The sequence below is a fragment of the Anser brachyrhynchus genome (assembly GCF_964034855.1).
Source record: "Anser brachyrhynchus genome assembly, chromosome: 7".
NCBI lineage: Eukaryota > Metazoa > Chordata > Aves > Anseriformes > Anatidae > Anser > Anser brachyrhynchus.
Window position 1 is genome coordinate 37661306 of NC_137701.1, and position 27500 is coordinate 37688805.

Sequence of the window (27500 nt, forward strand, 5' to 3'; positions counted from 1 at the left end):
AATAAACTTTAAAATGGAAGAACAGAGACATCTCAAATCTGACTTACCTTCCATTATCCATGATCCTGTCTTTTTATTGTTTTTGATTGCATTTTACCTCCTACAGCATTTAGTTATTTAACTAGAGGAAAAAATATCAAACTATTGAACTATAAATTTTATATATGCAATATTACCTCAGTGCCTAAAATGGTTTAGGAAAGGAATTAAAATGTGTATGTGCTCAAAATACGCTCGGATGATAATCTATATATCCCCAAACACAAGGAGAGACTAATAATTGTGAATTATGTTAGAAGGGGCTGTCGTTATGTTAATCAGAATGAAATGCATGTGTTTTGTTCCACAAGGTTGCAGACTCTTGCCTTACAGCGATCACAAAAAGAATGCAAAAACGTTCGTGTTCTACTTTTCATATCTACCTTTGCTTTATTTATTTTTTTTTTAAGTCAGCAGGCAGCAGAAGTATTTTCAAAGTCCAAGGCACTTATTCTGTTACATGTCTCTGGTTTATAGGCTGCAAATCCTCTCTGTATTTAATATTTGCAGGTGCATTTTGTAAAACTGTAGCAGCTTGGAAAAACTTGCTTCAAAAACAGAGTGATTTGGGTTTTACTCCCCTTGAAAATGGGGAGGGGGGGGGGAGGAGATAGCTTAAAGGGAAAGGGCCAAGTAGGAGCTTAATTAAAGGTCCAATAGAAAAAAATTGCCAGGAAAAAATAATAATAATAATAAAAAAAGAAACAATAAAGTACTTAGAGATCTGTTTTCTGAACGATGGGCATGCATATTTTCCATTACTGTTAATGAGAGCTGTGTGTGCACATGCGCAGCTGTCAGAGAATATGAAGCCCTTAATGTACGGCTCACTTTGATTTTATATTCATAAGAGTCTTTAGTTCAACTAAAGCTTTTCAAGACCCAGCATCAGATATAATGAGGTTAAATACATCTCACAAGATCTTTCCCTTCTCACTTATTTAGAGATGCAGCGCAGTTAAATACACAACGTAAAGAAACACATTACCTGGAAGTTTTCTCTTGGCAGCTCACTTCTCCTTTCAAAGCACACAGAAACTAGATGGAGAAGGTTCTCCCTTCAGCCTAAGTTCCTATTGCACAGTCTCTGCAATGCTAAGAGGGGCAAAAAAATAACGATTTTCTTACTGTCCAGCTTCAGTTTCTGCAATGCGTTAGGTTAAGATGCTTTTTCAAAGCACCTGCATTTGAACGTGGCCTTCAGGTGGTTCCCATCCACCAGCTACCTCTTCTCAGAAAGGAGGAGACCTGGTGCCCTTAGCGGATGCAGTCAGTTCATGGGGCACAGCCTGAATTGCTGTTCCCATCTCTTCTTATGCACGTTATTCCGCAGTCAAGCATTTAATATGTATCCTCTGTGTTTTTCACTTTCTTGTCCTGGTAATCCACCGTCAGACTGGTTTTCTGGACCTAAATATAGTCTTCGCCTCCCCTTATCTCTACTTGTTGCCCTTCAGAGTGCGCCTTGGCTCAGCCAACACTGCTGTATTCTGAAGAACATTATCACGACACCATGATCTCATCCTTCACACTATCTTCTGTTCTCACCCTCGTGCTACCATCCAAGTCGGGATGATACGAAATCTTTTGGTGGCCCAGTGGGGAGTCTTTTGACAGTAAAAATAACAGGTAACCGATTAGAGACTTGTGAAATAGAGTTTGAAAGCATGTCGGGAAGAGACTCTCCCCTAAAGCATTAATATTCATGAGTGAGAAATTAATGTCCCTTTCTGCTATTTGAACTATTATTAATTCTTATTATGATTTTGAGAGCCATTATACACATTGATAGACTAATGAACAGTCATTTATAGAGGGATTTTAAGACAGTTTATTCCTAGGAAGAAAATGCTAGTACTCTAAGACATTCTTTGCACTGTTTCAAATCCCTAATTCTTGTTGCTTTCTTTACGGCACATCAGGGTGATTTCTACCTAATCCAACTGTCTAATGTAATCTACGATTTCCAATCAATCTTCTCCTTATCTGGCCTTTACTCCCATAGTATCTACAAATCCATATTCTTACCATCTCTACTTAAATAACATCTATAAACAACAATTAGGCATTTCCAGTGTTTTTGGACCTCTTCTACATGTTAATAGTCCCGAGGCAAAATAAAAAATCTCTTGTCTTCAATATCATTTCCATAGCAGCTGATTCTTCGGCTAGTTTGTGTTAATTGCTCTTCCTGAGCTGCTAGAAAATTGGCCTGTGCTGCACTGCTAGAAAATTTCTGCTTCAGGATGTTGTAAAAAAGAGGCTATTGTGTCTCTGTCTTTTCTGTCCATTCTTCCAAAATCAGTATTATTAGCATGCATTGCATGGGATGTGCAGTACAGCTCGAATGAGCACTTAATATCACCAGAAATAAACCAACCTGAAGACTGCTAGGAAAAAGGTAATAATTAGGACACATTCCCACACTGCCTTGATGATTATATCCTTGGTCCAGCACTGAGCACCGCTCAAACAGAGCTATACACTTGGTAAGTAAGATGAAGTAGTGTAAAAACCTGTAGTGGGTAGTAACAGTAAAGCCCATAATTCTTGGGGATTTAGTCATTTAGCTAGAAGTTTCAGGAGGAACAAGTACCCAAGAGGTGCCATGGTCTTCTTATGCTGATGCTATTTTAAAGATTATGTGAAAAATTCCATGGCAAGCTTAATATTACTTTTCCTGGATGATGCCATTTTAATTAACATCACTATTATGTGCATAGGAATAAAATGTTACAGTCGTGTGTATTAGGCAAAGTGCTTGCTCTCTACCTTCAATTTCCCCTACAAATAAATTTAGATATGGCCATAATATTAGAACAATTTAGATATGGCCAGAATATTAGGAGATAATTCAGGGCATTATAGAATCTCAGAATTCTGCTTGCCAGGCTGAAGCAGGATAATTACTGTCCATATAGCTTATATCAGAGAATTTATAAATGATAAATGGAAGGCCACAAGACCTCTGACCTAATACTAATTTTGTTTCTTAGGATTTGGAAAGCAGGTTTTTCAAGGACTTTGTCTAATATATTACTGGCAAGTCATTTTGTGGTATTTTGGATGAAATATGCACTTCTAAAGTGTGCCCAAATGCTGCTATGAAGTCAGGTTCAGCCACACTTAAATTACTTAGCACCGCAAATAGTTCTATTGATTTTCTGCAAGATCAACAGACGTGGTTCAAGAGATTGTCTGCAAGTAAAATTGTGCTTCATGTGAGTAAGGTGGTAGAAGTGCCAATAACTGAAACACTTAATCACCTTATTTGCAGAATTCAATCTGTATGGCCATGCAAACTTCTGTGAGAACTTCAGCCACTGAAATAAAAAAATAAAAATTAAAAAAAAATTAAAAAAATGTTAAAAATATTAGCAGGTAAATGTGTTAGCTGCTTATGAATGTTTAATTTAATTGAACAAGTTTTGTTGAGAGGTCTCAGGCAGAAGGCATGAAAAAAAAATAAATTTATCTACTGTGGTAGACACTGTGGTGTCCTCTGCAATTATGACTGATATGCACAGTATAAAATAAATGGGAAAATTCAACATGGGAAATATTCAAGTGCTGACTAGTCATTCCAGATCTGTTCAGCTGGAGAAAGCCGTATAGACAGTTCATCTGTCCAACTGCAGCTAAAAAAAATAATAATCCAAACTGATATTCTATAAAGGAAAATTCCACCAGGTTCCCAAAGCTGCAACATCTGTCTCTGGTTTGAAAGGCCTGAATTCAGATCTTTGATTTTGTCTGGAAACAGGTTGGAAACATTACTACATTGGAAAGTTTTTTTTTCAATGAGGTCTATTAATTACACCTTTATTTCAATTCCTTATCTACAATATAAATTTAATAGGTGTCATGTAAGTATTGTAGATAAATAGGTGATTTATTGTTTAAAACACACATGCACAGAAATGTAGATATATATGCGTATACTCTAAATAGAAGTCTTTTTACCAAAATGATGCTTCCACAGACAGTTTTCTGAATGAAGGTATCTGTTACTCCTGTGAGCTTCCTAGCTAAGGCAGATGAACATAGCAGTGAGATTACTAAAAATGAAAGGTTGCAAAATCTCATTCACAGAACCAGCCCTCCCCAGACACTTAGGCAAAGAAACCCCCATCTTTGGAGCTCAAGCTTTTTGGGCCTAGCAGAAAACTAAACATTTCTCTACATGGGGAGCAGTAGAGCTGTAGGCACCTAAGGGCCTTCCAGGGCCACAACTGCAGCACCTTCAGAGTTAGATGGGAGATAATAAGGTTTTCAGAATTATAATGGTGATTAATTTAAATGCCTAGAAACTACCAAAGGCCCACATTAGAAACACTTTTTATTTTTTCAAGATCTGGATTTATTTATTTATTTATTTTGGTTATTCTACTAGATTATTAACACTTTTTTCAACTGATTTCACACATATCCTTTTGATATATCAATTAAGGTCTCCTGGTGTATGCTAAGCAGAATTCACAATGTCGTTCCTATCAATCTTATAATGTTTTGTGCTACCCTATTATACAGAGACTGAGGAAAATGGTTATTTAGTATCTTACATATGACAGAGTTTTATAACTCTTTGGGTTATTGAAAGATGTTAGACATTAAATTTATTACAGTTTTGCTGGTATGAGATACTGGTCTTCACTGGTCCTGCCCAGTCCACAAAGTCATGGTCATATTAAGTCATATTAAGAAAAGTGATAAAAGCAATAAATGCTTCTTTCATTAGAACAGTAGGCTGGTTTTTTAACCCACAAAAGCTATCACTGCTATAAGGAGACATCGAACCCCTCCATGTCAGTCAGTTGTCTTCATCTCTAGGGTGGCTGGCATCAGGAGAAGGGTTTGCTCTGAGCCTGGGCTCTGCTCTGGCTTCAGACCCCCCCCAAACCTGCTGCGTGTGCAGCCCGAGGCGATGTGCTGCAGAAACTCATGTCTATGCAGGCAACGATCACGCTTCGGTCTGCAGCAGGCCATCACGAAATTTGCACTGAATAATGCAACTGTTGAGGAGTTTGCACGGAGGCAGCCTCCATCCAAATCAGGCAAAAAGTTGTGTCAGGAGGCAATAAACAAATCCAGTCATCGATACATAATCATGATCAAGGAACAGAGCTACATTGGTTGAAAACGTGGTGTAGCCAGGACCTGCTCTGAACCACTATGCAGTGTTATGAAAATAGTAGCTGGGAAACAGAAAGGAAGTAAATACATTCATTTATTCTGACAGTCATAACATCCTTGTATCATCTTGGTGGAAAGTTACAGAAGATGTCTAAAGAAATTTTCAAAAGCCATCTAAAGAAACCTCACTCGAGGCTTACAAAGAACAAGGCTCAAGGCCAACTCGTCTTGGAAAGACAAGTCAGCATATTGCACTGTAAGAAATCCATGACAGTCTCTTAACATCATCACGTAATAGGTTCCTGAGAAACCAAATCTTATCAGTCTCTGGCATTATGCAAATTTCTGTCATAATCTCAATCTGTGGGCTTCGAGTCCTAATCAAACTGCCTTCAGCTTCGCAGTTGGTGAGCCTCCTATTGAAATTGTTTTCCTAGCCTTCTTTTACTTGTTCAAGGAAGTTTTGGGGCTTGGCATGGCACCAGAAAGCCTCAATTTCATGTGAACATGGTGATTAGTAAACAAACCCAAGGTCACCATAATAAATCTTACATGATAAATCATATTAATACCTTTTGGGTCAAATCAGAAGACAGTAGAGGTCTAGTAACTAAACATGAACAGAACAATAACAACAACAACGACAAAAAAAAGTGTAGAAAAAAAAAAGTGTTCAAAAGTTGGGGCACAACTCAGATTTCTTTTTTTTTTTTTTTAAAATATATTATTTTATGGATGGCATAGTCTCAGGTATATCTATCCATGGAAATGTACAAATATTCCACAAGCGGGTGTATAAACTGCCTGCAAGTACATTTAAACTTGTTCCCACCCATTGAAGCCACCATGCTCTAGCGTGGTCTCAGACTGGAGGCAGAAAGAAAGCACACCTGTGCTGAAGATGCAAATGGCGGCTGACGTATTTGTAATAGCAGCAGGCTGGTAACAAGAGAGGTTCACTCCAGGCCTTTTGTTCCCAAGAGGTGTCAAGGAACAAGATGCCCCAGTAACCTCCTGGCTCTCCTTTGGTGACCTTCCCTTCGCAGTTGCAAACTGTTTCTACTCAGCAGCATTTTTAAATAGATCTTTCCAGGTCTGGAAGCAACCGCTTTAGAATAAAAAATTGGAGGGCATATCTATGAATAGATTTGTCGTTTGAGGTGGAAAATAGCCCAACATGTTCAGAAATAAAGGGCATGGGTAGAAAATACTCGGACAGAACATTTCTTTTTTTTTTTTCCCACATAGAAATTTCTAAACAAGTTATTTGAAGGAAAATGAATAGAAAAACTACATATGGTGGTTTAGCTCCTCTGCTGGGCTTTGCTCTGTGAAAAATGCCGAGATAACACCTGTCCATAGGGAACCTGACTCTAGGTTGACTTTGCTGATTTTTTTTAAACGTAAGAATCTACCTATAAAAGATATATGTTGTAATATTTACTAATTCTTTTCTTCTGCTAGCACACAATTCTGTTGTACTACAAAGAGCACTTCATAAAACTCTTAGATGTGCTTTACTTAAGACAGTGTTCCAGTGACACCATCAAATCAATTAATTTACCTTTCGAGAAAAAGAGGAGAACCTCACTGAAAGGGATACATCAGTGATGAAAATTGCCTTAAAATTAAAAGAACAGAAAACCTGTGTGATTTGGTCTTATAAATATGGTGGAGGCTTTAAAATCCTCATCAAAGAAAATGGACAAGTTTTAAAAGAATTTGTATTTGAATGTTGCTGTCATGCAAAGTTTGCACAGCAGGGACATACTCTCTGCAATTTAGTCTTTTTTCTTATTATAGTTATAATTTTTTTAGCATAGTGGAAATTTTATTGCGGATGCCTGGCCTGTCTCTTAACTCATGCTAATTATATTCATAATTAAATGTTAAACAAGAATTGACTAGGCCAACTGGCTTGCACAGGTGTTTGTCGTATGAATGGTTTAATGCTTACACAATAAATTGTTGGATCTGAATCTGTAGTAATCTGCTCAGTGAGAACTTTCTGCAAGAACTTTGCTGTACATGGTAGGTCCAGTACAGTGCTTTGAAACCAGTGCTTGCAAATAGCATTTATTAGACAGCCTTATGTCCAAACTGAGGCTTGTCCTTGATTGCACAAGTACTAGTGAGGCTAAAAGATTTTTCTGGGCTCTTACCTGCCATGGGACAAGGGTGCTCAGAGCATTAGTGCATATGGGAGAAGTCACTGGATTCTGGGTGGAAATGTCATCTGGGAAGCAGTGTGTCTCACTCCAATTTGAAAAAAAAAAAAAACCAATAAAAAATGTTTACATGTGTAAATGATAGCCAGATTAATCACTGAGGCTCCAGTACCTCCCTGTTGGGTTTACACCGACTGCCGGTTGACAGAGTGCAGAACCAAAAAACTGCAAATGGAAAAAGAAATGGGTTTCAGTTTGCTCCTCTTTTACTTTTGGAGCACAGAAAATAGAGTGTATTTGTGTAATTTAAATTTGATCTGTGATTAAGAAAATATTTTCGTAGTGGAAAGAAAGGGCAGAAGTGAGAAGCGAGCCAACTTGTTAGTTCACATGTAGGTTAGCACAGGAGAAGCTCATGGAGAAAACCACAAGGGAGAAGAACCGTGAAAGAGAAGACAAAGAGAAATTGAGATATCCAAGAAATAACATGGTTCAGGCAGATAGGAGGAGAAAAAAGAGAGAGAGAAGGAGCTGTTTAGTGGCTGTGACAAGATCTCTGTAACCTGGAGCATTTGCGGGAGGCAGGGGGAGAGGAACTACTCATGGAGGTTATCTGGAGCTCTTGACAAAGTGAGAATTGGCACTCTGGGTTTGAGGGGAAAAAATGTTTCATCAGGCTTGTGAGTGAAGCTTCCACTCAGGGAAAGTAATAGCAGGAGGAGAAACAGCCTATAATGCCCCAGTTACACAATTTCAGAAGTGCAAAACTGGAAGAGATGAGGGGGGAAAATGGAAAGAGAAGGCCAGGGAGGGAGAGAAAAGAAGAGTCTTCAAAAGCAAGAGAAAGGGATGCTGAAAGTCATCACCTCCAGTTCTGTGCCGTCTTCTTCTCTCCTTATACCTACTTACTATCTAAAAGTTGCTGCCTTCCTCAAGAGTAATGCCACACGTCTATGTGTGCTGGCTTGTTGGGTCTGAACCAGCAGAGAAGCAGGCATGATAAGCAGTCTTGGTGGTAGCAGTTGTTCCTTGGCCCTCACTACATGGGTACTTGAAGACGTGGCTAAAGGAAAGTACATTTACCCTGCAGAAGGAATAACAGCAAATGGTGTTCACTGTGATAATGTAGGGTGTGCTATGGAAAATCTGAAAACACAGTAACTGCAGCTCTTGGTTACAGCTGTGATATTCAGAGTAGACCCTAACTTTATGGAGTTGGATCCTGAATACACTTTTATGCATCCTGAATGCTTCAAGCAGCTTGGGTCCCTGGTAGTTTAAGCTGTATTCATTTATACCTTTTAGTCCTCTCAAGGGACTGTTACCTCCCTTAGGGCTCTCCAGCACCAGCATCCTCCAACCACGCTGCCCCAGTTCTCCTGACATCAGACTCTTCATTTTGGAAATTTCTCCTCTTTATGGGTCCTGACATTCTGGCAGGTAAAACTAGCCATGAAACGTACCTTAACATGGACCATTACTTTGCAGTTTTACAAAATGTTCCTTTGTAATGACAAAAAGTGTCATAGCGGCATGCCATCAGGGAAGAAACTTTGCAACTTCAGAGAAGACTCCTGATAATAGTGCATTAAATGAACTAGAAGAAAATAGCTTCAGCCTTTACATTTAGGACCATGACAAATCTTTGGGTGAGAATCTAGTAGAAATACACTGAGTAGTATAGACCTGCTCCAACAGCACCTTTGCAATCTGAGAGCAGAACTTGGTCAGATAGGGAGTTACAACTGATCATTCTTTCTGGAAATGTTCTAGAAATGGTCAGAAAATGGCATGGAGAAAGAAATGAAATTAAATGTTTTAAAAATTCCACAAAGTAGGCAGGCACAGAATCAAGTCATGAACGGTCAAAGAAATTGTCTTCCCAGTTTACCATAATAGCACACATACAATGTTGGAAAAGGAAAACAGCACATTGCTAAAGGGGATGATAAAGCAAAACGATATGACAAGCATAACAACAACAGGGCTACCCACAGAATTCCTACTGATGACACAGGATTAGAGAGAAATGTTAAGTCATAGGTTAAAATCAGGCACAGGTTGTTTGGGGTGTAAGTCTGATTTCCCCATCCCTCACAGCATCACCTCGCAGCAACTATTGACACAGCCCTGGCTTCCCAGCCTCACCATTTTGGGAGAAGCTGTGCCTGCCATGGGAAGTACGGCTGCGACTGAAATACTTTGTAAAAGTCATGACGTCTAAATGTGAGGGTAGGCTTGTGTTCTTACCAAGGCTGGGCCAGAGTTCAAAGTTAATATGATTTATAACGTCTCTTGAGGGACACAAATTGTGAAAGTAGTAGTACTGAAAAACCGGGCAAAGTGGCTACGGAAAAGCATCTTTAGCAGCTGTACTCCACCAGCTGTACCAGATAACAGCTAAAAAGAGGGGTCAAGCAAAGTAAGAAATAATGTGGGAATGGAAGGAAGGAGTAGCGCTCACATCCTCCCCTGAAAATGGTGTCAGGGAGTGTGCAGAGCTGAGACAACCTATTGCAGAAAAAACTCAGTGAATAAAAATTTCTTCTTTAAGGATGCTGCCTTGGACACAGAAATATTTCTGCAATCCACTGCCTTGTGCTTATAGTACAGGTACTGAATTTGAAATGCCCACAACTTTAAAGTAAAATGCAATTTGTCTTGCTTCCCGGAGAGTCAAACTGCTCCCTTTGACTCCCTTCTATATAAAATTCATTAGCCTGTTAACCCGTTTGACTCAGGGAGAATATTGTTACATTTTGGCCAAAGCACTAATGCCTTAATTGCCTGGGAAGGTAGTATATCACACAGATAATCTCACCAAGATCAGGAGCACAATCTAATTCACCGACAGCTCATGGTCTGACTCATTCACTGTTAAACACTTTTGAGTGATAGCGTTGCACTGGGAAAAAAATCCTAGTGAGGCACAAAACCTCTTCACCTAGGCATGCTTAGATGGTTAGAAAAGCAAACTTGTATTCAGCACTCAGAAAAAAGTAAGTTGTGAAGCAGCCACGAACGTGGGACACTTGAAAAACTATAAATGAGAAGTGGAGATATTCTTAAACTCTTAGGAAATACCTGCTGTATTTCTTTTTCTTTTTCTTTTTCTTTTTCTTTTTCTTTTTCTTTTTCTTTTTCTTTTTCTTTTTCTTTTTCTTTTTCTTTTTCTTTTTCTTTTTCTTTTTCTTTTTTTTCTCTTTCTCTTTCTTTCTTTCTCTTTTTTCTTTTTCTTTTTCTTTTCTTTTTCTTTTCTTTTTCTCTTTTGCTTTCCTTTTCTTTTTCTCTTTCATTTTCATTTTCGTTTTCATTTTCTTTTTTTTTTCTTTTCCTTTCTTTTTCTTTTCCTTCCTGTTTCCCTTTTATTCTTCTTTTTTCTTCTTTTTCTAACAAAAACAAACAGGAAGAAGCAGGAAGGGCTGCCTGGCAGGCAGGTTTATATACGCTTCTGCAGCTCCCACCCCGGGCTATCAAGTGCCACTTTTAGAATAGCCTCTTCCTTGACTCATGTTTGATTTGCATCTGTGTGTTCACATGCAGCCAGAACTAGCCTATGCTCTCTGCAGCTGAGTTCATGGCTTGTTTTTCTTTACAACACAGATCAGGGCACCTGATGAGCTACATTTCTGCTTGCAAGCTGAAGTGTATTAACATTAAAAAAAAAAAAACAGCCCACTGTATGGATACAAATCCTCTGCAAAGAAGTATCAAAACTGTGACCACTTCATGAAATGTTAGTGGAATTTGATCCAAGATACGTGTTTTTGCTTTGAAGCTGTAGCTGTCCTTTAGTTCAGATGGTATTTGTGAATCACTGCTTCAAAAAAGGGGTCTTTTGGCACATGCTTTAGGCTGATGACAGGCAAAATGAAGTAGATTCTGTCTCAGAAATCTCCAAAAATAATCTTAGGTTTGACATAACACACCGTGTCATGAAGTGATATAAGCCACATAAGCACAAAGCAGGCTTTAAATTTAAAGGAGAATAATCCTATTCTCAGATGGAATACTCTCCATCAATTTGGATAACAAATATCTGATGCAGAATAGAGGCAGCAGGCTGTTAATGCTGAGATCCCTTAAAATCTGCAGTTCCTGGTAGTTGTTAGTGACTGTGGCAGCCCGCTATCTCCCTCTGTTATCTGATAGCTGCTCAGACTATTCACACGCACACACACAAACAGCAAGCATGCACACATGCACTAAAGATTGCTATCTGGAAATAAAGATCTGCTTTTTACTGTCTTTAACCCCTCAGCACCAGTGATCCAGAGTTCCCGATGCTAAAGAGTGATGCAAAATGCATTAATGCTTAGCACTGGGAAATCCCAACTCTTGGTGCCAAGAGGTTCATAAATATAGTAATGAAACCTCTTGACTCAAAGTGAGCACTATTTAACAGAACAAGCATGAACAGCCTTTAGGAGATTTTGCAGCTGGATTTGTTCCACTGTGTCAGAGCTGAACCTCCATGATAGTAGTTTTTAAAACTGTGCAGAGCTAAAAAACAGTTTAAGGAAGCCAGACAGCATAGAAAAAAAAAAATATATATATATATGTATGTGGAAAAGGAAAGTAAATACAACGCTGTACCACATAACAGAAAAATAGGCATCAAGAATCCCCAAGTATGAATTCAGTGACAGATGTCAAGGTCTTTGGGAAGTGTCCACCAAGCTTTATTTTGCACATGTTCCTAAACAACTAAAACGAGTACTTTGTGTGATAATTTACTAGCAAATCAGTATCAATAAATCAGAATCATGTAAGCAGTCATGTTTATTATATCCTTGTTGCTTAATATTCATGATAGTAATTTATTTTTATAGTACAGTTTCACTGTTATCTCCTCCAATGCTGTAACTTTGAGTCAAGCAAGCTGCAAAAGTAAAAGGTCAGGTAACCCTTTGAAGGCCGCAAAAGTTCATTCACTCAGTGGAATTTGCTTCGTTTTCTTTTGAAAATGCCTTAGTGGCTCCTTAAAATATTTATACTGTAATTTCTAACCTAGCATTATTTATTTAACAAATATCACTGCAAAACAAGAGTTGCAAAGCAGGATATGGATACCAACTCTGGAAAAGAGGAATCCAGAATTTCCAGAGCTTCAGAATTGAAACTGGTCAGGAAATCTGGTGTTAATGTCTAGATTTTAACTGATTTTAACATATACTTTTCAGAAATATAAGGAACACACTTATTTAAGACTTTCAAATATTTTGCAATAGCAAAAATGAGATAAAAATTAAGCTGGCAAGTTTTGTAAATGTTAAAAACAGAACGAAATTTAATTCTCGAATCACCAAGGTGTTTTGCTATTGAAACAACTGAAATTCCCACTTCAGGCCACTTTCCACCTCAAGAGAAACACAAAGGAGTTGTAATATTAGCAGATGTTGGGACCAAACATGTAGGACTTGTTAACCAGGTTGGCAACTACAGAAACAGGAGTTTTACCTGCAGGACATGCAGCATACAACAACTCCTACCTCACACTCCTACCAAAACGCCTCATTACTGGCTCAGTGAGTTCTTAGGAACTGAAGACCTAGTGTTTAATTGCACATTTTAATCATGTTCAGCAGATTTAACTGAGGAACTCTTGTTTCTTCCCTTCATGTACATTTTAAGAGATGGATTTTAGCGATGCCAGTTGAGACACAAGGACCCATACCTTTGGTTTAATGGAGTCACTCCCATCAAAAGTGATGTAGATGTCAAGGTCTTCTGCATTGTCTATAAGTAAGAAACCAAAAAAAAAAAATTTTTTTAAATTTCCTTTAGCTTATCTTGGTAAATATTTTCTTGTGCTACTAATCTGCTTTACCATGTCGCCCCAGACTGTGTTTATGTGGTAGAAGAAGCGTTCAGTGTGTAAAGCGCTTCTGGATAAAGGCAGTCTATAACGATACAATAGGCTTACTGGTGTGTCCCCTTGTCTTTCATTTAAGGATGAGCATTTGATGAAGCTGTATTGGTCATTGCACATAATCAATTGTTTCCCGTCTAGGAACATATTTTTCATTAGACAGGAGGTGGAGGCCACAAAAAAAAAAAAAACACTGATGAGATGAATGAAGTATAAGCCTACCTCATCACAAAGATAACATCTAAAAATGCTTCAGGTTTATTTATGGCAAACAAAAAAATATGACTGGGCTTCAAGAAATGAAGAAGATAAGCAGACATAAAAGACATTTTTATTCTAAGTGTAAACTATCATTAAATGTATTTAGATTTACACCCTATAATTATTATGATTGTAGCAATTAATCAATCAACTGATTAACATGTAGGGTCAGCAGGACACAGTGATCTTATCTTGAAGCTTGAATTAATTAATTATTCCTTACTCTACGTTATTATTTTCTGCTTGTGTATGTTTGCTCAAAGTGTCCCTATTGACAAAACATATCTTATTTCTTTCTATGTATTGAATCAAGCACAGGAAGTTACTGATGTACGTTTACTAATTTGCCATCAGAATTTCAAACTAATTAAAAGATTTTTAGAGCGTTGCATAATTTTAAACTACTTGTTATATTCTAATTAGCCAGGTTCGATTAAATTGTTTTCAACGTCGCAACTTAAGAGCTCTCATCTCTTCAAGTGGAGTCAAATGCAGTGGGTGTATATTGTTGCAGCGATATAATTCTGTGTTCATTATAGCACCCGCCAGTGAAGCCTTTATGCTCAGTATATTTGTTTACTATTTCTGCAGCATGAGGATTTTCCACTTCCACAGGCAATCTTGCTATCAGGAGGGCTTCCTGAAATTCAGCAACATTTGAATTTGCTATATGCAAAAGCGTTACTTGCAGCACCCTCTTTGTGCTGAGCATGTCCTCTGTCTCCTTGCAGCAGGATTTGGGTCACGCTGACGTCACTCACAAAACCCTCGCTGGCTCCGGAGGAGACATGGTCTTGTCCTTCATGTTTGCTTCCTTCAGATCGTGGTTCATTGCCATTCCTCTGGCATCCTCAGTCATAACTTCACTGAGCTTGTTTAGCTCCTTTTCGTCTCACCACATCCATCATTGCTTCTAACACAGTAGTCAAGGCTTTATTTTAATGGACTTAGTTTTGTGTTTTTGTTGTTGTTGTTGTTTTGTTGTTTTTTTGTTTGTTTGTTTTTTGTTTTTGTTTTTTTTGGGGTTTTTTTTTGGAGTTGTGTGAGTATCCTGATCGTTTTCAGTATCTTTCTTAGAGTAATGGGCTTCAGAACCAGACAGGACCCCACTGGTCATGAAGAGGTGATGGTGCCTTCTGCCCGACCCTGAACAGCAATGCCGCTGTAAATATCCAGCCAGATTTTACTGCCCTACTGCAGGGTCACTTTGTGTGATTTCCTCCAGCTTTTCAGTTCCATGTTTGCTTGACATTCCTGGTACTTAACAGCACGAGTTTGGGATTTTTTTTCTATCTTACATTTTCTTAACTTTATTCTTTATTCTGTAGCTGCTAGTCTAAAGCGAGCCTAGTGAGCCCTAGTGTTCTGCCAGATAGCACCTAATTCAATGTCTTGTCCCCCAAAACATTCAGGTGGTCATACTGGCATATAGGACCACATTTCAATTATCACCCACTGATCCGCTGTTTCCTTGTCCTTTGATGAAGAAAAACATTCAACAGACTTCATCTGCCTCTGCCACTCTCCTGTGCTGCCCCGAGCACCATGAAATGTGCAAGGCTGCAGGCACTGTGTGCCTGGGGATGTTTTAGCTGCTGCAGCTGCTCCCCATCAAGCTCCTATTGTGGGTACAAAAGCGTACAAGTCTTCTCTAATGTACCCATGTATGGATCCCATATATGACTTAAACATCCTAAATCATCTTTACTTTTTGCTTTTTTTTTTAATAGCACAGGACTGAAACACTCCCCTACACTGCAACCCTCCTCATCTCCCACGTTGGTGTTTCCATCCAAGTAGCTCAAAATAACAGCAAGCCTAAGTTTGGAAGAAATGCCACAGCCCTCCAGACACCCCGCTTCTCATGCAGGAGGGGGCGAGGGACCTCTTTTTACACCTCCCCAGAAGAAGCAGCTTTTGGGAAGCCTTCCCTGAGTGCCTGACTCACTGCTCCCATCCTGCTGGGCCCTTCCTCTCTTCCTTTTTCTCCTCCTCCTCTTGCATTGCCTTCTGCCATGCCCCTGTGCAAACACAGGCAATGCAGTTCGCCACGTGTGCCTTTTTATTTTTTTTCAGCCTTTAACACCCTACCACATTGAGGCCATGTCCTGATTCAGGCTGTTGGTCTCCATTATTATCTGTATAATCAAAAATAAAAGGGATGCTAAAAATCCAGCTGCTGGCTCTCTTGCTGAGCTCTCAGAGAAGTTCATATTCCAGCCTCTGTATGTTTTGTTGTTTTTTTTAAATGCTAGCGTAGGAGATAGCAATAATAGTAGTAGGTTTGGGGGGGCCCTCAATAGAAAGGGTAGGAGAAGCAGTTATCGTCAAGCTTTTGCTTTGAAATGTAAACTTAGTAAAGACAGAGCCAGGCTCTCCCTGATGAAATATACATATGGAACTACAAAATGCCACTTTTTATCCATTTGTTTTCCTGACCATAACCACGTTTTCACACTGTCAGCATTTTCATTAGAAGCTCTTTTTGTCAGAGGTTTATAACGAGAATGTAAAGATTTGCTATGGGCTAAATCTCAATCCAAGAGCAAATGTTTATACCAATTCTGAAAACAATCAGCTTGCCCATTTGTAGTTATGCATGTGTTCATCATCTGTTACTGCTTGTCCAATGCTCTGCAACTTCTGGAAGGAAAAAGAGACATCTGGAGGAAAAAAAAAATGCTATCCTGCAGATAGCATACTGTATGTTCTCCTGAGTTATTGAATAAGGTACTACGTAAATGCAAGTTTTTCAGTTGATACAGCTATTTTTTGCTAAGCTTGTCAAATTTACTGCGGAGAATATTTTAATAGGGGGCTTAGAGCAGTCTCCATTTGTGCATTACTTACATGGACGCTGTAGTAAAGGTTCAATGGAAATTAGTCACCTAATGAACTGAGCTGTTTATATGATGCCAGTTACAATGAATTCTTCAAAAATGTTTTAGGTTATCTTCTGGACCTGCAGGTTAATGGGGTTTTCTTGTCCATCACTTCTACTGTATGTCAGTCACTAAGTCCCACTGTGTTCTGGGGATGAGTTAAATTTAAGGCAAGATTTACAGTCTTTATCCTTCTCTGGCTATGTTGGTTTCGAAAAGAAGGTACAGCCCCCTAATGTGAACACATACAGTGACATAAAGGTACATTTGCACACAAATAGTTATGACTCACCTCACATAAAGTTTATCTAGCTGGATGAACTTCAGATATAGATAAAGATTAGCCAGGTGCTAATCCTTAATTGCCTTACATTTTAGCACAGAAGGTGTCTGAGGTCGGCTGTAGAGCATATCAAGAAGCTTTGTAAAACTTAGCATTTTCATACAATGCTCATTATTATATTTACTTTATAATAGCATTACAGCAATGTTTAAATGTCTTTGCAGACTAGCTTACACCTCAGTGCACGTGAGCACTTCCCCTGCTGGAAAAAGCAGCGGGTGGGCTGAGGTGTCAGCATGGCCTCGTCCTGCGGAAAGGCCACAGCACCTGAGCCCGGGGGAGAGGCAGAGTTGGGGCACGGTGCCCAGAGACCTGGAGCCTCCTGCAGGAACTGGATGATTCCTCCTGCATGGTTTGGTGGCAGTGTGTGTGCTCATGGGCCTGGATTCAGGCACACCGAAGCTGCTCAGTCTCTCCATGCATTGCCCAGGAGCACCTCGCTGTAGGCCGAGGGGCGCCGTGAGCACAAAAACCAGACACTGTAACACCCACCGCTTAATAAAGAGTGTGAAACCTGGGTGTCTCTCCCTGTTTTAAAGCTCCCTGTGTTCAAACCCAGCATCAGGAGGTTTACCACAACGCTAGGCCTTCTCTGAGGCAAAGCCCCACCGCAGGGCTCCCCACACATGGCTTTTCCCAGGGCTGCCGGCAGGAGCCATTCCTGGCCATGCCACACAATGCCGTGCCGTGCTGCACCATGCCACCATGCCATGCCATGCCATGCCATGCCATGCCATGCCATGCCGTGTCACACTGTGCTGTGCCATGGTGGGGCCCAGCTGCAGAGGCGATGCCTGCTTGTCCAGCACAGCTGGGGCCGCGTGCCGCCGCCAGCCGAGATGATGCCTCAAAGTTTACCTCCTCCTCCCCCTCTGAAAAAAACCTCAGTGCAAATTTGTGGCCCTCATTAGAGCTGCTCAGCAGACCACAGTAAAAATTAACGGGGTAGCCCCCATCCGAGGCGTGGGTACGTCTCTGGCCACAGCAGGGTGCCACAGCGACGGGGCTGCACTCGCTCCTAAATGGCTGCAGTTGGAAAAGTGTGTATAGACCAGCCTGTAAAGCCATTAGGGAATTTATTTTTCCTTTGGCAAATAATTCATGAACAGTTATAACTCGTTGACAAATCATTGTGCAAACAATGAAAAGAGTTTTTCAGGATGGTCTTGAGCACACATCTGGTATGAATGTTCTCAGAAATACTTCTCGAGGCTGGCATGCGCAGGGCTTTTGTCTGTGGGAGATTTTGAGCCAACAAAAGTGCTCACCTGAATGTTTGCGAACATGCGGGTACATCAGCAGCTCTTCTTTTAGGGAAAAAAAAAAAAAAAAAGCAATATTCTTTCATTTTTGGCTTTATTCACCCAGCTCTGCTTTCATCCAGGAAGGTTTAAGAACTGAATTAATTAAGAGCTAATTAACTAAGCTTTGCAAAGTCGCTGTGAGATCGCCAGCATTAGTATAAATATTTCACAGCAAGTAAACTGAGGCACACAGACTTGCTCGTGTAAATCAGGTCCCACAGCAACCAGTGAGAGCAGCCACTTGCAGCCCCTTCGTTTCCAGTCCCCAGCTTCATAGCCGCTTTTGCTGCAGTTTGTGTGCTTTCCATGCTTCACGTGGAAGCCTTTTAACCCTATTAAGGGTTAAAACCAAGATCTAAAATCCTATATGAAATCTGTGCAAATATGTGTTCTGCATAAATCTGGGCCACAAAATTAATATACTTGTATACATTTTCCCCATCTGCTGTATTGCTGACACATCCAGCTTGTGGCCCGGAACGTTTTAGGGAAGAAGGGGCCATCTCTGTGTTTAGTGCAATAGTTCAAGTGGAGTTGTATACTTACTGGGGCACTCAGGCTGCTCCACTAAATATAGAAAGCAGCTTGGGGTACTTGTCTTCAAAAAAAAAGCCAAACCAGTGGGGCTCACTGTGGGGAGGAGGTGAAATTTTTGATCAGGTTTGGTTTGTTTATGAGGAATTAAGTTGGGTATTTAGTCAAAAAAATGAATTAATGGTGTTTCCCTTTGTATGCTTTTATTCGTGTTGCCTGTTGTGTGTGTGTACGTGTGAATGCATATTTTCCATTTAAAAAAATACATTCAGAAAAGGCTAAGGCCATCTCCAAGTAGCAGAGAATTATTTTTAGGGACTGTGACCTGGGAGAAGTGGCTATTTTCTAGGTTGTGACCGCAGACCCCCCTACCCCAGCTGTGTGCCCGTCATGTCTTTCTCCACATAAGGAGGTGTTCACTTGAAGACAACGTGCTGGAGAAGTGACGTGGGAATGCTTTGTCCTGAAGCACAGAGGCTTTTCTGAGAGCTGTATCGCGTGTCAGCAAACTGTGCAGCCTGTCCGGCGTGAGGCTGCTGCAGCGCGCTCCCCTGGTGCCCCAGCCTACCTCCTGTACACATGCAATCAAAGTGTGTTTTCCAGCAGGTTGGTCACATAGCCTTGTGAGGAATTGCTGGCCTCTGTTGTTGTTTTGTAGGAGGGTTTTTTTGCAGTTTGGCCAGAGATGCCCAATATACAGTGCAGTTTTTAATTTCCTGGAATTCCCTTTCCCAATAAAAAAAAAAAAAGAGCAGTATATTTCTCCTTTTTTTATGGCTTTTATTAACACTCTACTGGATGTTTGTGCCTAATTAGACCTTGGATATTGTGGCACGTCTATCTTGTGTGTTTATGGACAAAAAGCTGAGGTCTAGCTGAGCCAGCTCCAAGTCATAACTTCAGAAGAATCAGTGTGGCAGCTTGAAGTCACCAAAGGACTCTCTTACGCATGGGGATTCTCCTGTGGCTTTAAGGTCATTTCTTACTTGTAGAGCTGTGTAGTTTTACTGTGACTTCTGGGAACAGACAAAAGATCAGAAAATCTATGTACATGTCCTATCTCTTGATCAATTTGTGCACTGTGAGCTACGTAGTATGTGCCATTTCATAAATAATAATGCATCTGCTTGCTTGTAAAAAGCTGTTCATCGCAAACCACTCTTTCCTTTGTAAATGGTCATGTTTTTGCAATGGGAACAACTGTGCCACAGTAAGCTGTGCCACAAGCAAAAATAACATGGGAAGTTTACCTGATGAAATCCTTTTTTTGTTATTGCTGATGGCAGTGCAATAATTAGACATTATTAGGAAACCATGTAGCAGTGTGGAGGTGGAAATGACAGTCTATATTAGAAAGAAAGACTAGATACTGTTATGTAGGTTAATTTATTAGTAGAAATACAAATAATGTTTTGTATTCAAGTACTGTTGGGATTGGAGACCTGGAAGTATAGGCAGAGGTAGGTTTCAATAATATCAAAGTAAGGTAACATGAATCAACTTTTTTTCTCATATTAGACTTGCTTAGGTGCATAATCTCATATTTTCTGCAACAGACTGATCTTAAGCTCTATTTAAGTCAATTTGAAACTGAAACACTTTAAAAAAATCCATAGAAGTTATTCTGCAATTATTTTCAATGTATTAACAAATAACAGCATTATATCTGGGGAGGGGAATGCAGGTCGGATTATACTTCCTATTTTTATGCTGTCCATTTAGCTTTCTTGTTCAGTATGTCAGAGAGTACCAAAATTACCCTGTGAAGTCCACCATGCAATTGCCTGACTGTGTGCGTTCCCACATTTCAGTTCACGATATCATCAATCCACCTAACTGTGGATGTTTTCAAGTTTTCTTTGTCAATCATGAGGGCTATAACTAAAGCTCATCAACTCCCTCAAAATAGTAACTGGGATTTTAACACGTCCTCTCCGCAATATAATCCATTTTTTATCAACTTCAATCAATAGTGTGAATTTCCAAGCTGGGAAGCTGTAAGATGTTGCTTATAGCATGTATGTGATAGCTACAGGTGTGTTACCACACATACAGCAGCTTCCTATACATCAGGTCCTAAGCAACCAAACTAAAACCCCATATATACTACATCTAGTTAAAATCTTTTGTTTTATATTTATATCAAGGCTGGCTGAAACTCTGAAGTTAAATGTTAGAGGTCTAAAGTTCCCAAGTGCTTGACCTCTGCTTCTAGATTTTTGCCTTACGAGCCCCAGGTATATCCATGCTAATTTTAATTAGAAAGGACTTTCTTCTTCACTAAGCATCTTCTTTTTAAGGGTTGGTGCTGTGAACTCTCTATAATCTCTTTTTATTACACTTACTTGACGAAAAAAAAAATAAATAGAAAGGAGATACCAATCTTTTCAACCCCAAAACAGACACAATCACACTTAAACTAGAAAGCTTGCCTAACTTCTGGACCCAGAACGGACACATACACACATATGACACTTACCACTGTAGACCCCGTCCTCAGTCCAGAAAGGTTTTTGGGTTACATCCTATGCCATTTCTTGCCACAGGAAGATAATTTGATGTGAAGTGCAACCTCTTCTTCATAGCTGGTTACGTAGTCATCTCTGTTGGTACAGCAATGCTGTCTTCCAACAGACAGAGACCTCAATATTTGTCTTCTCCACACATTAGGCCTCCCCACGTAGAGGCAATGCATCATATATTTATTTGACTTCTTTTGCTTTTTGCTGGTGACTCATACTGGCTGCGTGATGGTGCTTTTGCCGGCAGCAGAATTATTTTATCGCTTTGCATGGTAACTCCAATGTGCAGTAAACTACAAAAGGAGTAAGATTCTTCACCTTATTCATATCGTGCCAGATAATAGATTTATTGCTACCGAATAAATCTTTCACTCTGTGATTTTATTTATTTATTTATTCTTTTTTCCTTTGGCGCATGAGACTTATTTGAGGGAACAACTGACAAGCAAAGAGGAAAGTGAGACAACGAAGATGGGTGCGATGGGAAGCATATAAGAGATGACAGGCTGGATGCAAGAGCTGAAGGACAGAGGGGGAAAATTAAAAATGTTGATGATATATAATGTAATGAACTGTGGAGTATATCTTTAAAGTCTCTTAACAGGAGAACTGAGAGGATTAGTGAGACATTTGTGCAAAGACAAGTGAAAGATTTGGGTGCAAATAAGTGATTTGCCCTCTTTTGCATTCTGAGACTTGCAGGAAGGTTGTGTACCTGAGTACTAGGTGTATTTTTGCAGAGCTCTTTGCTAAGCAATATGGGCAGCTCTGAAAGAGTGCCTATCTCAGAGGACGGTGCCCCATGAAGTCCAGGAGCTGCTTTACTGCAGCGTGTCACCAAGTCACCACAAAAGGACTTTTTTCTTAAAACCAGGATATCAAAATGCAGTTCCAATAGATGCCAACCTGGACAGGAGGTAACTGATATGCACACACCAAAGCATTGAGAGGGAAACCTCCCAGCCATACTGTCAGGCACTGAGGAGCTGGGGAGGTCCCACAGCTTGCTGTCATTGCTGCTCTTCCTACTGATGCTAATCAGTTCATTTATTTCCACACGAGTAGGAGATCTCTGGGTCAGCAGTCCCTTTGGTCGACAGGGAGCCTTTATAAATATACATGGTGCCCACGTTGCTCTAAAATCTCTACTGCAGATGTCCACAGGTTTGAAATTAGTAGACGCCAGATTACAGAAAGAGTGATTTCCCTTTCTTTTTTTCCTTCTGCAGTACCTCAGCCCGCTTGTGGTAAAAGGCACTGAACTGAAACTAGAAAGACCTGAAACTAGAAAGCTCTTTAAGAGCTCGGTTTCTGTTATTCCACTTGTTCAGAAATGAACAGAGGGCCAGAACTACCATTTCTTACACAGACTCCACATTGGCTGGGATTTTTTTCTGTAGTTTTCCACCTTTTCATGGTTTGTTTTTTTTTTTTTTTCCTTAGCCTAGAGCAAGAACAGCTCAGCTTTGCTTCATGTTCTCTTTCCTTTGGTTAACTGCCATGTCCAGCTGCCCAACCTAGATCCAGTTTAAAATGAAAACCAAAAAAAAAAAAAAAATTCCACCAGGTAAATTATCACAATTTTGAACAGCCTTAGATTGGTTTTATTTGCTTTCAGAGGAGGAAAATGTGGAGCAGTTGCTTCCCTGTGTACAGCTCCAGGTATGCCTCCATCATTTTCCTATCACTTCCCTTACACTCATCGTGAAGACCAGGGAGGAAACGGGAATTTATGTACTTCATCCTCCCTTGCGTCCCTTTTGTATGCCTCTTCCTCACATGCTGGTACAGAGATGGTGCCACAGAAACAGAGGCACGCTGTAACTGGGATTGCAGCTCATGAATTGTTCCGAGGAGGAGAACAGAGTGAGCATTTCCAATGAGGGCACAATACATCTTTCGCTGTACCCTCATTTATAGCATGCATGGTGCAAAAGCAGATTAGATAAGCATCCAGGGATGTGACTTTATTCTTTTTCTGTTTGTCCTTTACACTTGTAAAGAGAAAAGGGTGAAGATGATACACCAAAAATAGAGGGAGAAAGCCAGGTGCACAAGTTCCTGTGCCATCTCAAATAGGGAGGGAGCTTAAATGCAGCCAACTGGGTAATTTAGGTGCACAAACTTAAAACTAATAGTAAACTATTCACATACCATTTTTTTGGCAAAGCCAAGACCCCCTCCATTTGTCCAGAGTCGTATCGTGTGTGAATGGCTTTGCACGGGAAATGATTCTGAACTTTGCAAATAGCTTTTATTATAGCTCCTCTGTGACACTGCTAGAAAACAGATTAGATCATAGCTCATTTCTCTTTTATTATTCTGACAGTGATTTCATTTGTTCAGAACTTCCATTTTGCCTTTAATATCTCATATGCGGTCACATTTTGGGAGCTTTAGGATGTGTTGGGTCTGCGTTCAGTGTTACATGTCCTCACCTTAGCCAACTCATTACAGAGAAGCATCCTCCCTAAATAACAAATATGAACAAACATGTATGAACTTCAGATGATACAATTCCCAATTCATTTCCTGGGCTATATCACTGCCAAAGAAGGATCAAATAAGGAGCTTGACTTATCCCTAAAATAAGGCATGCTAGTGTGGGAAAAGGCTTTTGTTTTATATGTATAAGGGGGAAAACATATTAAATCCTGATCATGCAAAGAACAGATCTGGTGATCTCAGTCCTCAGCTAAAACTGCAAAAATAAAAACATCTGATAGACCAAAACAAGCATTTCAGCCAGCCTTTCTCCTCTGCAGTACATTATACTCCTGCCCTTAAAAGTCAACGGCACCAAACCATTTGTACACACTGTCAATGCGCTCTCAGAAATGAGCATGGCTGGCCACAACCTAGTCCATTTTAAGACTTGTTTGTTGTTTTTTTATCAGCAACACAAAGTCACTGTCGCATTGTCCCTTTCCTCCCACCTCTAATTTGCTGCTCAGGATGCCTGAGCCAGGATGAGGTCCTTCCCACCGGTCCCCAGATATTACAGTGAGCGGTCATTGGCATTGCCTGGACCAGCCCTCAGCCTGCCCTGAAGTTACGGCGGGTGACAGCCCAGCAGAAAGCTGTGCATTAGGAAAGCCTAAAGGTCACTTTTGCACGTGTAACATCTTTCTAACCTAGTCTATGGACTAATTAATGATTTAAGACTAAAATAGAAAAGAACAGTTAAAAATGAATGCAGTGTAAATACATAACAGTAGGCTGCTACAAAAAAATCCTTGTGCAGGTCTAGCTAGAATCATTGTAGTTAACTGATTTTTGGAAGTAATATTCACAGGGAAAAACAAAACACTATAATACTATAATTTTAGTTTATACGTGTTCAACTGTGACATTATGACACTTTTTTTCATCTTATGTCTGGATCCTTTACCTACATAAGCCAGCTGAGATTGTTTTTTCCCCTTTGGATTGCAGAAAGATTTATTTCTGTGACTGCAGATATTTTAAAATATATTTTAAATGTTTTCTATTATTCTCTCCTTCTGCTCTCCACACATGTTAAAATCCATTCAGAGCAAGGGTCTGCGAAAGGAGCTGGAAAGGGCTATGTCCTTTTTTCGGGGGCTTGTTTCCTTTGTGAGGCTGCGAGTATATTGCATTTGTGCGTGTGTGTGTTTGCGTGTGTGTGTGTGTACGTGCACAGGCTTAGTCCTCAGGTGGAACTGTGGTTCCTGTGCTTTCGTTCTCGAAGCTGTTATTCTGGAAGGGAATGGAGGCAGCTGTGTTTACAGCTCAAGTCTTGGCATACATTTACCAGAATCTATTATTCATATCGTTCAGTATCAGGGAGAGATCTCAGGCCACCTGTCTATCTGACAAATTCACCCTTTTGTGAGCTTTCTGTTCATAGCAAATTATGTTCACATTGATGAATTGAGTTTTTATGAGCATTGCTAACTAACATTCTCACAGAAGGCCAGGGGCAATAGACTGCAAGTGTTTCTGGTCCACAAGTAAATGTTAAAAAGAAAAAACTGCCAGTATTTAAAGACAATTTGCCATGGAGGGATAGTTAAAATACTTGGCAAAAGCTTAATATTTATAAATTCAAGAATATCCATAAATTATTGCAAATAGTGGGCTTATAACAAATAAAAAATAATAATAATGCTGTACTGTCCCCTGAGATTGTAGAGGACTCTTTAGCATTCCGGGTATTCACAGGTAGCCAGTGACCAAAGCCTCTCACAAATTCTTACCAGGGTTTAACACAAGACAGGAACCATTTAGTTTTGCAAAGGGAATCTGCTCTTGAAAAATCTTCGAGTAAAAAATAAAAATAAAAATAAATCATAAAGTGGGACAAAGCTATGTATACATAGCTATAGCAAAATAATGGTTTACCTGGCTTTTTCAGCATGGCGCTGCTTCATGTCCAAGATGAGCCATCAGTGATGCGTCCTATAGCTCAAAAGATCCATAGTTATAGATCAAAATACTTCCTTAGTGAGGGACTTTGTCACAATGGGATGGGACGCCGTCCCCTGTGTGCACCCAAATTCTTTATGCCCCCTTCCCTGCTCTTCAATGGGACTGACAACGTCAAACACAGAGCATGAGGGCAGAAGTTAGTGAGGTGGGTTGCAAAGCTGCAAATCCAGTCCGTCCCTAAATAAATCAGTAAATAAACAAGTGCCCGTGCACATCAAGTAGATGCATGCAGCAAAATGCAATGCATATGGTGCCATTTGTGTGCCTTGGAGCGCCTCAGACACTGCGTGACAGGTCCCCTCACCTTTTGGCATGGTTGGTGGACAGCCTGGGTACAAGAGGGGCACTTCAATGTGGTAAGACGCCCAAATCCCACCACAGTGTCCTAAGGGTGCTGACAGCGGATGGTAGCTGTGCCACGAGATGCTCACCGACGCACCTCCTGGGCTCGCAGCACGAATTTGAGGGACCTTTTCTGCGAGGAGCCTTCATATTTTAATTTCGCACGTGGCAGCCGGGCGCTTTGTAGACCGCCATTTTGTCAGATGGAAGCGCCACGTGAATTTAAGTGCTGCTGAAAGCCTTTTAAAGCTAGCCGGTCATTAATGGGAGAACATTGTTCTGCTTTCCCTTTTTTAACCTGCGCGTGTGATAGGTATCTTCAGCGCTGTCAAACAAATTTGTAGAACTGGTGATTAGTTGCCCAAAGAGCATAATATATGCATTATTAATTATAGAAGGTAAGTTTGGCTAATTGTCATTTCTATACAGTAGCACTGCACTACGATACATTTTAACAATCTATAAATAATTGATAATTTTTTTTCTTTCATCTTCCTTCCTAGTTTGCATAAAACTAATGACTTGGTAAATGTTACTCACTTCAAAATATTCCACTGCTCCTATGAAAATTAAACTAACACTGTAACCTTAGCAAATAAGGAGATTTTTCTTCTTATTGTAGGTTAAAAAAAAAAAAAAGGAGATATAACACTCGTTTGTATCAAAAATCTGTCTGTGAAAATCCAAATGAAAATCATGCATAATACAAAAAAGTGAGTAATAAGGGAGAGACTACAATAAATATATCTGACTTTTAAAGGATCCAAAAAAAAAAAATCAGGAAAGTTGTGATTTTACTTTATTCTTTAAGTCTTTAGAATGGTCAGAAGCGGTATTTTTTAAGCTTTAAACAGGATAAGACTATGACAAGGAAAAAAAAAAGATAGATCAAGGAAGCCTTCAGTGTGAAGTGGTAGTATTTTCAATACTTATCAAATAACTGCATGCATAATCCCATAAATCAGGTTAGCTGAAGACTCAAAATTCTACTTAAATGAGGTGTTTTGGTATAGTTTCTGGCTGCTTTGTTAATATGATTACAGTACCTTGCTGGTTCCTTGAAATGAAGGATTTGCCACAGCAAAAGTACAGTCTTCGAAGAGTTTTCTGTTATTTCTGCAAATCCACAATCTGTCAGTCTACAGTGTTATTGCACTGAGGCTTTGCTCTAATTTTCGGTGCAACTGAATACATTCTCAGAGTTATTGATGACACTATAATTTCACATTTATTTGGTTTGGACTACGCCGTCTGAAAAAAAAATGGAAAAAGACCCACAAACTAAGGATTGCCTACAATATCAATATGTTGTCGTTTAAACCTACATAGATACTTACATATGCTTCATTATAATAATAATAAAAAAAACAGGTTGTAAGGACTGCCTCTGTGACCTTTTTTCTCATTTTAACCCTACTGATATGTCACCCATGGCAACCTTAAACCGATTTTAATAGAGTCTATCCTATTATTCATTTAAATTGAGGTGCAAGAGCACTTAGACCAGAGAAATTTGCATTCAGCAAATGGGGATTTGATGAGCAAAAATGATAAGATATATGTTGTATAACATGCCCTATTTTGCCAGCAAATAAACAGCTCTTGAAATTGATAAACTTCAGAATATTTTATCTTCAAATGTTTATAC

General features: G+C 39.7%; 1 protein-coding gene across 5 annotated transcripts in view; it reads left to right on the forward strand.

Moving 5' to 3' along the window:
* Positions 1-27500, forward strand: part of ARHGAP15 (Rho GTPase activating protein 15) — a 331850-nt gene that overhangs the window by 270708 nt on the left and 33642 nt on the right. The gene's annotated exons all lie outside the window — the stretch shown is intronic.